The sequence below is a fragment of the Aquila chrysaetos genome, chromosome 4 (genome assembly GCF_900496995.4).
Source record: "Aquila chrysaetos chrysaetos chromosome 4, bAquChr1.4, whole genome shotgun sequence".
Classification (NCBI taxonomy): domain Eukaryota; kingdom Metazoa; phylum Chordata; class Aves; order Accipitriformes; family Accipitridae; genus Aquila; species Aquila chrysaetos.
The window spans coordinates 72,988,164-73,004,847 of record NC_044007.1 but is presented as its reverse complement, the minus strand read 5'-3'; the positions used below and the strand labels follow the sequence as shown (position 1 = coordinate 73,004,847).

General features: G+C 38.9%; 1 protein-coding gene across 3 annotated transcripts in view; it reads right to left on the bottom strand.

Annotated features, from left to right (window-relative positions):
- Window positions 1-16,684, bottom strand: part of GALNT1 (polypeptide N-acetylgalactosaminyltransferase 1) — an 87,146-nt gene that overhangs the window by 55,964 nt on the left and 14,498 nt on the right. The window contains exons 2-3 of one of the 3 annotated variants that reach the window (XM_030012075.2): window positions 5,607-5,779; window positions 2,760-2,806 (exon numbers count right to left, since the gene is read on the bottom strand). The gene's annotated coding sequence lies outside the window, so the exon portion shown is untranslated. The remainder of the gene's footprint in view (window positions 1-2,759; window positions 2,807-5,606; window positions 5,780-16,684) is intronic. The other 2 variants (XM_041123064.1, XM_030012073.2) reach the window with 2 other exon arrangements.

The following is a 16,684-nucleotide window of genomic DNA, read 5'->3' as shown; positions in this document are numbered from 1 at the left end:
GTTCTACTTTGAATAGCTAAACAAGAAGAAAAGAACTGTCAGATAAAAAGCTAAACAGGCAGAATACTAAAGCAGAGTTCTGGAAATCCTTTAGACCCTGGGACCATCTGCAAGACTGGACAAGGAAAGAAGAAACCGAAAGGAAGAAGTTGCTAGAATAGTTTGCAAACAGTCCCATATAGCAACGGCTCTTCTTCAGGACTAGAGTCCTTGGATACTTTCTTTGTCCCCATGGCATCTTCGTCTTCAGCACTGGTACTGATATTTCCACAGGACCAGAGCTTAAACTCTATAATTCAGACTTCAGGTGAGCTACAGAGGTATATAAGCTGAAGCACCTGTGATGCCTGACAGTACAAGAGAAGTTACAGAAGTATCAGTACTGTCCATTTTGAACTGCTGCAAAGGCTAGTTTCACATTTTGGCACATTCTCACAACAGAAGCCTACTCTCCCTTTCCTTTCCACTGCATTTTCCCCTTTGATGTACAAGCATGTAAACTATCCTTAACTCTCAGGCACCCGGCAGCTCTGCCCAATTCTGTTCTGTGCAAGCAGATGCACCCTCCTTCCTCCATTGCTCTTACATCTACATCTTCTAGGTTGGTACCATACAAACAAAAATTAAGATAACAGGTGAAGCAGAGACAGGATGAAAAAGTGATCTTCTGTTGCTGCTGGAATCAAGACTATATAACAAAAGGAGGAGGAAGGAGGAGGATGAGAAGTTAAGATCCCACCTGTCCAAGAAATATACAGCTGCCCATATGATTCAAAAAACCTGAAGCACACAGTATTCACCCATCCACCAAATGTCTTTCTCTAACTGTAAAAGTAGACAATTATAAAAATGGACCTGAGTATAGAAATTGTAATTGACCATGCACATATGCCTAGCTCATTATAAGTTATCAGCAGGCAGAGCTTCCATATTCCATTAACTGGAAGGGAGAGAACTCAGTTTGATCCTCCCAGGTCATACACCAGTCCTAATGCAAATAAATGAAACCGTGTTTACACATTAGCAGTCCCTACAAATATGAATACGTGAAAAAGCTAGATTGGCAGACAAACAAAACAAAAAGCCCAACTGAATAGTCATGAAAGATTGGCAGAAGTTGGATGCCAAACAAAAAAAAAGACAATATATGGCCAGCCAGCAGAATAAAATTACTTTTAATTGCAGAATACTGAGACTATATAGAAAAAAAAAGAAACCAACCAAAGACTAAAAAGGACAAGAAATCCAGTCTATTAATTTCATTGTGAACAGCTTTGTCCTCTCCCCCTTGCCCCAAACCAGATATATTGGATATCCTTATAAAAAAAAAATTTAGAAACCAAGACTTCATTTGCCAGTATTTCCAGACAAACCAAGCACTGGCTACATTGAAGACTTTTCTTAGATTCATCTCCAATACTACAGTTAATATTTTAAACCTCTTCATATTCACTAGGGTAGTACTTCCAAACAATTAAGGAAAAAAAAATCCACTAGTTAAACTTGGTTTGCTGAAACTTAAAAATATAAAGTATGAACACTGAGACCAAGAGCATGTTGCATTTAAATCGAGACAAGTGTGACAAAGAATGTGTTGGTTTTATAGTTTTTCAGAATTAACTTTCTTCTGCACTCTGGACATACCATTATAAAAAGTATACCATTATTAATGAGAGAAAATGTAACAAGAAGGAAAAAGGTCTACATCAAACAGGTGGAGATAAATTTAAAGAAGCTCTTGGGTAGCCCTATCAAATCATTGTAATCACAGCATTTGTGCAGGATTGGATGCACAGTTCTGATTTCCAAAGGTTAAACAGAACCACTGAGCACTCTTCCCAACTTTCAAGTTCATTGAAAAATAAAAAAACCTGACATTCAAGTTCACATTTGACCAAGAGCAGTAGTATGGAAAAAATAAGTTGAGTTCTACAGAAAACAATCCTGTTTTAACAGCTTCAAAAATCTGTACTTTCTTTAAACAAGAAAAAGTCTATCATGTTCTGAGCTTATTTGGGAAAGAAAATGCTAGAACAACAACAACAAAATCAATAAAACTGCAAAATATTAGTTTTCACTTAGATCATGGAAAGTATTTAAACAAAGTAATTTTCACAACAAAATGCTACACTTGCAGCATTCTGTAATAAATGCTTTTCAAATGTTGCTGGATTTTATTTCTTAATACTCAAAGAAAAATGGCAGATTCACATATTAAATTTCAAGACTATACTCTTACAGCTAGTGATTCCAAAAAAATGTTTTCCATCTGGCTTAACTTATAAGTTTTCATCCTAATATGAAAAAGGTTTGGCAAACTTAAATAAAATAGCCATATCAAGATTGCATTGCATCAGTGAGGGAAAAAAAGTAAATAAAATTTAGCATTTGTTATTTGTTGCGCTGTGCAGCAGTCCCGAGAAATCTGAAGTGTGATATGTAATTTAAGGCAGAAAGATTATTTCTTGAAAGAGTTCACTTTTTTTTCCCCAGATACCTATAAGATTGATGCTAACAATTTTCTGCATAGTTGCATAGAGAAAACAACCAGTAGAATATTAGGTATGCCACAGATGTATTCGACTTCACTAAATTACTTAAGTTTCTTCAAATCCTTAGGTGCTTACTACTTTGCCAATTTTTTCCAGAAGTTGTCAGGTACTTTGTAAAAACCGGCTAATGTATTTAATTTGACACATCATTTTTGAAGGCATAAAGCTGGTAGCAACTTAAGCTTTTTTACAATTCAAAATTCATACCTGACTAGAAGCCATGAGAGAAACAGGTCACCATAAGAAAGGTTAATCTGTCAAAAAAGATTAAAAAAGGGAATATGATGGAACTGTTTTGCAAATTCAGCTATACATTAATTGGAGACCACAGTATTTGAGTAATACAATCACTTTTTTAAATTTAAATTAAATCAGACACTCTTTAAAGCCTCTTTTAAAATTCTGTGCTCCAATTCATTTACAATTACTTTTCAGTAACTTTTCTGAAATATTTTCAACTTCTCTGAATATACTAGAACCTTTACAACAAGAGGGAGTAGACATGGCTGAGAAGCCATACCGCATGGTTAGACCATGGTTAAAGATTCACCAACACACTACTGCATAAGTAGTTGCTACTCCATCTTCTCTCTCATTCCAACATGCCAGCCTTCTGCTTCGCCAGCAAAAATTTACACAGCAATGAAGAAACTCAATCAGGGAACTGATACAACTGAAAAATAACCAAGAACTGTGTTTTTTCAGCCACACCAGTCTCCCGGTGCAGACCCAGATCAAAGAATGCAGAGCAATCAGGTATCCCCCTCCCCACAACAGCAGTTATTTCCACTCCAATCTGTTACCTCTGTAAACTCGCCATCAGAGTCAACAACCACAGAAGAGGTGGCTGGCCTACAGCGAAAGAAAGAATAGCGGAGCTACAGCTTGAGAGGTCATAAGCAGTAAATCCAGAAATAAAAATTTGCTTTTCTTTTTCTTTTTACCCTGAATTTTTTTACTCTGAATAGCCTCTACTATTATTTAACAGTATTAGGTAGCAATTCTGGATATATTTTTCCCTCTCCCCTAAACTGATGCTTGTTCAAGCTATACTTTTTAAGCACTGAATTTAAGAGTAAGTGCCAGATTACAATCTTTTGAAGTTGACTGGAAAGGGATCCACTTAGACCTGAAACAGGCTTTTTTCCTTTTCACCCCACTGAACCTGAACTTCAAAGTTAGCCCCAATGAGTTCCTCAGAACTCAGTCTGTGAAACCAGTCCTATGAAAGGTGCTAACAGATTTGCAGGAAAGAAAAAAATCAAGCACAAGATGTCAATACCAAGGATATCAAGTGGAGGACAACATTTAACACACTAAATACAACTGAACTGGTTAATCTTTTCTGCCAAAGGAAACGGACTTGTCACACCACATCTTTGCTCGTCTGTCCTGTTAAACTTTGGTTCTCCATCTTATTTCAATCAAGCTTAAAAAAAGAACAGTAGCAAGTGGGAGATGCACACAGAGAGAAGGCTTGATAAGAACTTAGTTGTTAAACACCTCGTTGGGCAGCCAGTGACTGCACAGTGGTAGTTTAATAAGTCATCTCTTCTCTGACAAGGATGCTTTAAAGGAACTGTTTACTGTAGAAACACAGAAAATAAAAAACAGGCCTGCTTAGTTCGGCTGGATGGAAAATTGATCTGAATACCAGCTCACTGGCCTAGATCATTCTTTTCAAGATGATATACTGAGAGTAAAGGTAAGTTTAGGAGAATTGAAAATGGGGTGCTTTACCCACTTGGATATTGTACTTTCCAATACCCAGAGAAAATCACAGTAACAGATAAATTAGGCTTCTGCTAATATCTAAAGGAATTCTTATGGACACCTGTTTAACAGCTGCAGACAACTGAACTGGTCCACCAGGAAAATATGGAATATGAAACAGAACAGAAAAATATGGAATATGTATGTGGTGGTTTGACCCTGGCTAGATGCCAGGTGCCAACCAAAGCCAGTCTATCACTGCCCTGCTCAGCTAGACAGGGCAGAGAAAATAGAACAAAGGGCTTGTGGGTCGAGATAAGGACAGGGAGAGATCACTCACCAATTACCGTCAGGGGCAAAACGGACTCAACTCAGGGAAATTAGTTTAATTTATTACAAATCAAATCAGAGTAAGGTAACGAGAAATAAAACCAAATCTCAAAACACCTTCCCCCCACCCCTCCCTTCTTCCCAGGCACAGCTTCACTCCTGAATTCCCTACCTACCCCCTCCACAGCAGCACAGGGGGACGGGGAATGGGGGTTGGGGTCAGTTCATCACACCTTGTCTCTGCCGCTCCTTCCTCCTCAGGGGGAGGAGGACTCCTCACTCTTCTCCTGCTCCACCGTGGGGTCCCTCCCACGGGCTGCAGTCCTTCAGGCACAGACCGCTCTGGTGTGGGTCCCCCGCGGGGTCACAAGTCCTGCCAGCAAACCTGCTCCAGCGTGGGCTCCTCTCTCCACGGGGCCACAGGTCCTGCCAGGAGTCTGCTCCAGCGCAGGCTTCCCACGGTGTCACAGCCCCCTTCGGGCATCCCCCTGCTCCACCGTGGACCTCCCTGGGCTGCAGGGGGACAGCCTGCCTCACCATGGTCTTCATCACCACGGGCTGCAGGAGAATCTCTGCTCCAGCGCCTGGAGCATCTCCTCCCCTCCTTCTGCACTGACCTGGGGGGCTGCAGGGCTGTTTGTCTCACGTTCTCACTCCTCTCTCTGGCTGCAGTTGCTGTTGCACAGCAACTTTTTCCCCTTTTTAAATCTGTTCTCCCAGAGGCACTACCACCATCGCTGATGGGCTCGGCCTTGGCCAGCAGCGGGTCCACCTTGGAGCCGGCTGGCATCAGCTCTGTCAGATATAGGGGAAGCTTCTAAGCAGCTTCTCACAGAATTCACCCCTGGAACCCGCCTGCTACCAAAACCTTGCCACACAAACCCAATACAATGCAATGACAAAGTGGTAGCATACATGCAGTCTCTAAGCACTCCCTTTGCTCTAAGATAATCCAAAGCAGACAGACCTGACCAAAGTGCCAAAAATTCCTGGATCACATTTTGTACTAACCTCCTCTGCAGGTTTACAGCCATCTGGATGGTCCACTAGCACTGGTGCCAAAATCCCGATGCATCGCTGTAGAGAGCCTGTGGTAGGAACCATAGAGCAAGACTGACCTAGGCCATTCTGACATGAATGTAGAAGCAAAAGAGGTCTTCCATCCACAAGGTCTTAAGGCTGTCCTAGAAGAAGAACAGAGATTCAGATAAGTTCCAGACTCAATTCTGGCAGAGCTTGAGATGGAATGGGAAGGGGAGGAAAGTTTCCCAGTATTTAAGACTTCAAAATCCAAAATCCTGTGCAAGGGAGAAGGAGCCAAAAGACTGCTTCTAAAAGAGGCAGGGAACTGAGCCTGTGAGGAAAACAACATATGCAGGGTAGTGTGGAGAGGTGGAACAAGTCATCAAAATTTTTTAGCCTTTCAGATGATATGATTTAAGTGGGAGGACTGCCTGTCCTCCCAAATAAGCAGTTATCTATTTTTGAGTTCTATATATGTCGTCCTCTATCCAATCATGAACACTTAGCACAACAAACTATGAATTGTTCTTGATAAGGCTAGAAAACAGCCTCCTCAACGGCACACATTCACATGAGCAGCTCCCCAGATGATCATTCTTTCGGACTACATTTTCCCATACATATTCTAGTTTATAGATGTAGGGTTTTTTACATTCTTTCATCTCTCGCCCACAAGTTAAACATTAGCATTTATAATGACAGCTTTTGTAAAAAAAAAGGTGTTATTAAACTAACACAGATCTGATGCTTAAGAAGTAATGTTTTTTCACTTCTAAAAAAAAAAGTGACACCTGAAAAACGAAGCCTGAGCCTTTCCAAGTGTTATCTGTTAAAATTTTAGCAATATTGAATGAATTCCTTCAAATCTCTTCCTTTACCCAGTTAATACAGCAATGTCTGAAGGAAATTCTAAGCAGCTGAAAAGTAAACAATATATCTTAACAGACAAGAAAGCAGATTTTTTCAATTTAGTGCAATTGTAGCTTGCTTACACTCAAGTAATATTTGCCATATATTATGAGCTTATGTGTTGTATTTGCCATATTATATATGAGCCTACTAAGTTATTCAAGTTTACTGCTCTACCTGTTTAAACTGTTAGCTTTATGTATTGCTTATCCACGTGAAAAATTATGTACAAGTGAGAAAAAAAATAAGACGTTGACACTATGATAACATGACAGTATGGAGGAAATACATGGTAAGGAAAGCTAAGATTGGCAGTGATAGAAAAGATGTTTGTCAACTGCTTATTCTGAAACAAAATTATTAACCCAGTACTGAGGCAGGTGAAGTAAGTACAATACTTGGCAGTTTCCCTTTTTTTTTTTTTTTTGCATGTCAAAGTAGAAAGGGAAAAACATCTCAACACCTAATTTTGTTCTCCATTTGAAGATAGACTACCAAAATATTGATAAAGCATACTGATAGAATAGGAATAGTAAGCAGTTTTATATCCATAGAAGCAGCTTACAGTCTGAATTTTAAAAGAACTGGCTAAGGATCTCCTGGAAATAATATCAATTTTTACCAACTCTGGAAAAAATAGGGAAGTTTCAAAGGGCCAGAAAAATACAGATTCACAAGATGATCCAAGACATACCCAGCAGGACATCTAGCATAAATCACATGATTGTTACCTTTCTGAGAGTGTTAAATATTAAGAGATCATGACATAATTCTGAAGAGACCCAACTGCCTTTATCAAAGCAAATCACTCACAGCCTTCAAGAATGTTAAACACACAGAATTCTACGATATATCTGACTAGGCTCTACACATTGCACTTTAACAGGCAATACACACACACACACAAAAAGTCAGTGTTGCTTCTGTTACATTAGCTTTTTTTATATCACTTTTTTTCAGTAAAACTCAAGTGCCTTACAGAAGTGGAGAACATGATCCATTTTTACAGATGGGGAAACTACTCCATCACTGGCTAAGCAGCTGGCAAATCTGGGAGCAAGTTTTCTTCTATCTGCTCAAGAGTTTTAACTGACGTATCTATCTTTATATCTATCTGGTTAGATGAAGATCCATATTTTAATGATTTTGCTAATTTATTAATTTCTTCAAAGGATCCTAAGACCACAGGCTCTTTGTTCAGTGCTGTCCAGACACTGGACAGAAATAGCTCTTATAAAACACACAAACAAAAAGCGAACAATGAAAGCAGGACACACAGAGAATGGTCCATGTTGCCATTAGTAAGCAACACACATCTACCAAGGGCAGATGTTCTCTTTTTTGTAGTGAACTTCCACACACTTAAAGGCTTATAATATCCCTTGATCTTTTCTTTGGGTTACAAAAATGCCAATTCAATCATTCTTTCTGCACATACCATCTTTTCTAAATCACCAGTCATTACTATTACCCTCCAGAGGCAAATTAACTGTGTCTACATCTTTCTTGAAGTACAATGGCCAAAACCAATACAGTACTTTAACCTTACAATACCGAACAGAGCAGAAGGTTCAACTCTACATGTCCTCCAGATTATACCACTGTTTATTCATGCCAATACATACACACACCTCTTCACTCTGAACAATGCTGCATTGTTAACTCTCATTTTGTAATCCATGGCTTGTCCTAGATCGGGGTGGGGAATGGGGTAGCAGCAACAACTTATACAGTTGTTCTCCATCTTTTATTTTTATGTTATTTTGACCTAAATATAAAGCATTTCACTTATTCTTCTAAATCACATCCTATTCTTTCAGCCCATCTTTCCAACATTCAAGATTCTTCTGAATTGCCATCCCAGCTTCGTGTATCTGCATTTATTCCCAAACACATCTTGTCTTCAGATTTCATAACCATTTCATTACCCAGTTCATGAACAAGAACAATAAGCTGAAACAACTATGCAAAATCCCATACAATATGCTTTCCCTTGCAGAAAGTGAACTACTGAAAAATAAAATTCTGGCTACTGTTAACCTAATGATTTTACACACATCCTAAAATAGCTTTTTTTATCTAGGCCATGTTTCCTTAGCTTGATCTGTAAGAGTATCACATGTGGCTTTCTCCAGTCCACAAGCTTCCTGTTGCAGAGGATGTTAGATTGGCTTGATTATGCATTTCTGATCTTCACAATAAGGCTTCCAAACTTGCTTCCCTAAACTGTATGTTCAAAGAGAGGACTGTCTTACCTGTAACTACATCTCTTCAGCATGTTTCTACTCTAGCTGGATTTTCCATTATATCCTGGCAAGAACAAAAATTAAGGCACAGTAAGCACACAGAACTGGCTGGTGATTTCATGGTTCCAACTCAAAACAAAAGCCATTTTAGCCAGAAACAGGCAAAAGAAACCAAGGTGAAGAAGATGCACTGTGCCCTTTCGTTTTCTTGATGTAAATCCAAAGTAACCCAGAAAAAAAGTAACCTACGCCCACTGCTGATGTAGACAGGCAAGTGGGTTAGGAGACCTGGACACCAATAGCAGAATACGTAGGTGAATAAAACCAAGAAAGCATCTGCTGCAATAGCAGTTATGAGTACTTAGATTAAGGCTACCAGTAGCCATTAGCTTTCAATGCTCCATACCACATTACACTGCTACACAATTTAAACTGGAGGCTACTTCTGCTTTAAACTGTGCATACAAATAGCCTACAGACTTCAAATGAAATTGTTGGAGCTGGGATTTTGGAATTTGGAATTCAAGCAACTTCCGTTAATAAGAAGTTCTCACATCAACTCCAAGTATTTCACAGGATGAAAGTTAGATGAGGATGATTCTAGGCCGAGATCTCCCTTGCCAATAGTTTTTACTGCCCTGTTTTATACTCCATTACCACCAGCTAAATGTTCTGTCATCACAAGCACCAGACCCTCTGCACAGTGGGTGCCTTAGCTTTTGTAAATGGCACCCAACAACGACGAACAGTTTTTTTGAAAATTGACTTTTCAGGGGAATCCAATACTCTGAGCTTTTATTTAAACCTAAACAAATTTTAGCCAGCCACTCTGATATGCTGACCAGATTCACAGCCACAATGTTTGTAGAGTGCAAAATATAACTGTCTCCTATTCAAGAGTCTATACTGAACAGTCTCAATATTTGCATTCCCATTATTCAAGAGAACTTCCTTCTGACACATATAATGTTAATAACAGCAACAATCATGCAGAGCTACCTATGCACAATGAAATATCTATTCCTAATTGTCACTCTTTATCCCCCTTACCACTTTCACCTCTTCCTAAATATAATATGGATTGACAGTATGATTTTTTTTAGTCATGCATTATCTTCCCAGTCTGTACAGTCAATTTGTGTTTATTCAGTGACACACCTTCCCCCCCTTACCTCCCCAAATCACAGAGCTGCCATAAAGTATGTAGCCAACTCCATTTCATCAGCTTATTTTTCTACCAGCTCAGTCTAGTGGTACGACCCTGCACATTGTCAGAAACATCAGAACCAGGGAGTGAACAGGAAAGCGTGAAGAGGGGAGAAAATTATTAGTTTGCCATGAAACTCCAGAGAAAACAGATTTATAAAACTGAGAAAACCACATCGTCTACCCGTTGGTCTTGAAGTGACCAACAATACATAAAAAACCCCCAGAGCATACAACAAAACCACCACGGTTTTATTCCATACATCTCCATGGCTTTATCATCTTACACAGAAAGACAGAAGGGAAATAATCATTTGAATAAATCTCTCTTAATGAAAGCAATCCGAAGATTTATTTCCTGCATGCGCTTTGTCAGAAAAAGAAAAAAAAAAAAGATTCGTAGCCATCATTTATAATACAATCAGCAAAACCACAAACACAGGTATGTGTTTAACAGGTGTAAAGTACACACTGCTATCATACTACCTCCCCCAAACTTATACAAAATTGTCAAGGTAACAGTTATTTCGATCAGGCTGACATCTAAAGTGTATGCCCTTACTTTTCTTGGCCTTCACCATAGGCTGTTCACCGATCAAGCAAAGATTCTAGCAAGTACAGCCGTGCAAACCACGCAGCAGCACCTTCCTCTCATGGGCCACCTGCTGCCTTCTGGGGGCACTGACTCAAAGCAATACAAGCCAACACTAGTGCTGTATGAAAGAGACCACAAGTGATTGAACCCACAGGGGGTTTTTTAAGTAAATCTTATTTTTAGAAGTCAACTGTAAAATGCACCCCTCCCCGCCCCCAAATCAAGAGTACAGCAAAGCTCATTTTCACTTTGCTTGAGAGTACTACGCTGCTGGAAAGCACTAGAAAAAAATAAAAATACAAGACAATCTACTGCTCTCAATAGTAAAGTGTCTACTGTCATATTCAGCATCATTACTAAATCTCTTTGGACTGTAAGAAATACCTCTTTCATAATTCAAACAGTACCTACACAGAATTGCACAACCTGAAAAAGAAAAAAGCTGTGTTTCATAACCTCACAACTGCTCTCCAGAAAGACAAGAAACAAATTATTTGCAAATCAGGAGCAGCACTACAACAGGTCTGTAAAGATGACGGGAGTCTTTCTGAAGTATCATGACTCAAAAACAGTAAAGCGATCGGCAAAACCAGTTTACTTTGACAGCATTAACGTACATCAGCCTTAAGTACGAGCATGGAGCATCAATGGTCCGGGCATGCTTGCCTGCGGTGGGACTGTCAACAAAGAGTTGTGTGTTGACTGCTGCGAGCTGGCAGACACCCTCTGCACCTTCTCTTTAGCCACCAGGAAACACTACCCTCATTGTTTCACAAGTATGCAAAGCAACCGGCACAGATTCATATGGAGGATGTGAGCCACAGCGCAAAATGCATTAGACACCTCTCAGCTCCTTCAGTTGACACAGCATTCACTATGAAGGAACTCAGAAGCCAAAAAAATAAGATTTAGTGTCAACTACAAGTTTTCTGTTTGTTTTGTTTGTTTATAAAGAGTGGGTAATTTAGTTTTCCGGTAATATTTCTATTGTAATGGGCTACTGAAAACTTAAACACCGAACTGTACTTCCCTTTCAAAATCTCCACTTTCCCACCCTATTCCGCAGTAGTTTTGGCTCCAGTCTTGTCTTCTCTCCCCCTGCTCGCGAGAGCTCAGGTGGGAGCAGGAGCAGATAGACACCCCTGACATTACAGACAACACATTCCCTGTGCACAGAGCACTGACTTTAGACCTCACAGACAACTCTTCACCGCAAGTCACATGAAGCTCAGGAGACCTCAGATCATTATCACTTATCATAACAGCTCAAGCAGGCTTCTTCCTCAAAAAATGCGAGCACGGTACCAGCCTTAAAGCAAGCAGCAGCAACTAGGCAGATCAAGCCCCTCCAGTATGCCAACTGGCATTAACCCCAGCTACCTGTATAGATGTGTACATGTGCATAGGTATGCACACAAGTGGATGACTTCATTTAATTTTTACGAATGTGGCTCAACTTCTGCTTTCAGAGTACTGTTCCTTGCTACAAAAAGTGTAAGTGACATTAACACTGGCAAACAAACATAGGATCCCTTCAACTGAGAAAGACGATGCTTTCTGTTTAACCTTTTCTAGTCTTCCCTGACTCATTAGGAAAAAGTACTCAGACCTACTGAGGAAAAAAATCCTATTTAATTATGAATACAAAATAGTTAAATACATAACTACATTAAAATCAATCACAACTGCCCTCATAAACGTTCAGTAAAATTACATGCCCTATGATGATCAATGCTTTCTTCAATAGTGAGCAGAGAGCTTCAGGAAAGCTACCTGCTATATTCTCAGGTACAATACTCAACTGAATAATCTGTAACCTCTTGTTTTCTCATCTATGCAAAAAAAACAAACAGTAGGAAAGCTTACAGGGGGAGGGTGTGGGAGAACAGAGTTTAGGAAAAAAAAAAAGTACCTGAGTTATTGTTATACCCAGTTTCTCCATTACCACTGATAATTTTTAATGGAACTACAGTGAGTGAGATAACTACAAATATTTCCCATTACCTCAGAGATGATCAGAGGGATGCAAAATTATGGACATTCAAATATGCTGCTTTAATGGTGCCTAAAAGATCACAACCTCAGCCTTCCACGGGCCAAGAAATCAGTTTGCAAGTGGCAACAGGCAACTGTGGAATAATAAAATTACGGCGACTCTGTCCTATACGTAGAGAAAGAGAAATACAGAATTGTTCTACTTCTAACCAAAGGCTTAGCTTTTTTGGAGATCTCCCACACATATAGTATTATAGCATGCACTATAGCATATTACTTAAAGTGAGAAAAGTGGTGGGGAGGGGTATCTAAGCAAGATCCTAAGACCTGCCATTCACAACAGGCAGTACTTGAAATAAATCAACTGGTAAATTTTAAAAGCAAATGTCAAATTTACGCAATGCTTTTCAACATTTACAAAGGATCTCAATGATACGATATTTTCTCATGAAGATAATAAAGTGCGAAGGGGTAGAATGTCCTCAAAGTAAAACCACTGCTCCACACATCTAATTATGTCTGTTTAGACACTGAGAAATTATTTCTTCCAGCACTCTGGCATAAGAGACAGTCTAGTGTCTATTCAGCTGTACACCTTCATTGCGAAAGAAATACAAATATTAGAGTCCTCACTCTAAAACAAATAATTTATGGCTGTATACAGAGCTAAAAAAGGCTGTTTGTATATTTACTAACTCAGGAACCAAATGTAACCATAAAAAACCCCTCACAAATCAAATAGGAAGTATTATCTTGCAAGATGAAATTAGCACTTGTTAGTCAAAGAGGAAAATGAGAAAATTGTATTCTTGTCCACAAGCTTTTACAAAGCCCTATATTATCACACATTACAACATTAGTCGCCCAGTAAAGTCCAAAATAACACACTGCTTATTAGGAGGAGTTCAGTTCAGGGAACAGTAAGTTTACAGCACATAAAAGTAAACCTCTGGAAAAAACTTAGCCTAGAGCACAGAAGTAATATGTAGAACCTCCCCTAGGAAAAAAGTCTGGCCTGGGGACTCAGTTCTTTAGAAATATTAATGCTCTATTTAAAACAAAAATTTTGTGGTGAGGAAAATAAATGGAAGTGAAGAGCGAATGGTTTGCTGCCTTCTGCCAGATTTAAAGCATTTCAGCAAGACTGTCTGTCAGTGTCAACAGGAGAATACGTACTCTAAAACAACAAACTGCTTGACTGAGCATATGTCTTCATACACAAATACTAACCCTCCCACAGAAATTCTAGTTTCGTATATCTTCATCTGCCTCCAGGCAAAGCTCTGCTGCTTGCAACAGTATCTGAAATTTGGCTGAGCTGACAAATGACTATCATTTCTCATTTGCAAGAGTAGGAAGATCGCTTTAAACAAAAAAATTTCTTCCATTCTTCTAAGTAGAAACAGGCAGGCAAACATTTTCTGGCTTCAGGTGAGATAACGGTCCCTGTTTCAGGAAATTTTGTTTACCATGAAGGAACACAGGAAACGTTACGTTATCAAGTTTCCAAAACAATGGATCAGTTAGTAATAGGGATCCTAACTTCTTTCTTGTCCCTTTCTGTAAAATCAGTAACAGGTAGTGGAAACAGAATACTGAGAGCTATTAACACTGTCATAACAAGGATGAGGAAACTGCGACAATAAACCAATGAATTAGCTTTTCTAAAAAAAGCACTGCTGTTTTAATGCAGCCTTTGACAATGCAGCAATCTGGCATACAGTTTCCCAAATCATGCTCCAAACCTTAAGGTTTCTTCCTAGAAATACCCTGTTTCACTTAGTTTACTAATTGCTGAGTCAGTCAGCTGTTTGCAGTGCCTTTCTTTTTACAAGCACAAACCCAGAAGATACTTTGGTATGCAGGAAACAAGGTACGCAGTTTATATATACATCATGCCTAAAATCACGTAAAAAAAAAAAAATCAAGAATACTGAAAATCAGCACTGCAGCTCAAGGAATGCATAATAATGTCCCTTAATCCCTAAGCATTTGCTTCTATCCACACACTCCTTTCTGACAACATCACATTTGGGTACAGGTTAGAGCTAATTTAGCACAGAAAAGTACTGCAATCCAGAAAATTTTGCAATCTCTTTCACAATACATGCCTAAGGAAGGGAAAGAATGGCCAGGAAAAGACTGTTTACTTCAGCAGCAGTAGCAGACTGGCATGCTCATGAAGCTAACAACCTAATTCTTAAATTTTGAGACTTGCCATTGCTGTTACACTAAATCTCAACAGGCCTGCTACATGATAATTATGTCTTCTATTTTCTCCAGTTGTTTGTTTTTCAGTTATTCTGTATCTGTTTCGCATCTCAATTTAAGCACCTCTTTAGCAGCTGGACCCGGAACATTGTGAATTACATCATAACATCGTGAGGGAAGGATTATTAACCTGATACCGGGCAGAATGCTTCAGGGTCTGAGAAACTTCAACTACTGGAAATCTCCATCAGCTATTCAGATATAAATTCAACCATTTAGCATTTTCAGTAACTGGAAAGACATCAGTTGCATAAACTTCTGCTTCCCTGCAATACCTGGCTGGTTCAGAGTTGAAGAGTATTTCTTGTTTGAATATTCTAGAAAGGGATGAAACAGGAATCTTCCATACAGAAGCTCATCCTAGCATACATCGAAAGTTAGGTAGCAATACAAAAACATTCAGAATGTTTAAGTTTCTAATGAACCCCTAAAAAAAAGTTACTAAAGGTAAAATAGTGTAACAAGTAAGCTAGGTACTTGCTATTTTGAAAGGAATGTCAGGATATAGAGAGACTATGACTTACAGAAGAATAAAATCTGAACATTATACTTGATAGCAGGAATGCTATACTACAGAACATTTCAGCAAGCACCAAAATGAAAGAAGGCACCTTTTAAAAATACAGTTAAATACGAATGTACTACTTTTGTTCAATCAACACTGAATTATTCCTTTAGAAAGATGGGAAAAATCTTTGGAAGTACAATACTGCCTTAAACCACTTATCCCAAAATGTTTGACCTGACATCAAGAAAAGCAAGCAGGAAGCTCTCAACACTTTTGCACATCTCATGATAGGCCAAAACAAAGCCTCCCAACTCATTCAGCTTTCAGCTCAACTGTTTGACAAAGTCATACCCTTAAGCAAACCACTTCTTAACATTGGCTCACGTGGAAAGTATCAACTAACTTTTTTGTATACGTTAGGAAATGTACTATGTTTTTTAAAGACTCAAATCCAATTCATCATTAGTAACTAAACTAGAGAAGCAGTGCCAGCTGAAAAAGCATTTTTAAGACCTTCCTTTGCAACTGAAAACTTGGGGCTTGCAATTACCTCCCTGTGAGGCTCCCACCAAAACACAGAGCATCCATTTGTCAAAATACCTAAGCTGGATTTCCACGGTATGATACATGAACATTTAGCTTCAAATTACTCTGATATAAAATTAATAAGAACCAACTTATAAGTAGCAGCTCAAGTGCTTCATCAGCTTCAAAAGAATAGCAAATGCTGAGAACAGTTATTTGCTTTGCAAGCTGAAGTGTTCTACAGACCAAGTATGCTCAAACCACTGATTTGTCAGCATTGCGCTTAGATTTGCACGAAAAAGCGTTCCACACTTCCAGAAACTAAGTTCTAAATAAACTCTAAATAAAAAGATGATGACTTAAATATGATTCTTTCAGCAAAAGCCTTATCGACCTTCCATATTCATGGAAAAATTGTATGCAAAATGGAAATTTCAACTTAATTTTCCATACCATAACAACAATGTTCTGCTTACTCATCAAGAAGGAACACGGCAAAAAAGTTTGTAAGAGACTTAAAGTTCAAGCGCTATCTTCAGCACACGTATGTATGCAGAAGAAAACTAGAAGACTTTAGAGAGCATGTAAATTTAACTTCTTATATAACTATCTTGTCTGTCTGGTTTGGACTACTATGTAATTTTTTGCTCAAGAGACATCACGTATTATCCAAATACATCAACTGTCTTGTCTACTTCCTCAACAATTATTCCAACATACCCCAGGGCTATAGCGGTGTGCCCTATGCTGTAAATGAAAGCAGACGGTATGCCTATTTTCCATTTTACTGGCGTATATAAACCCTTCCCAT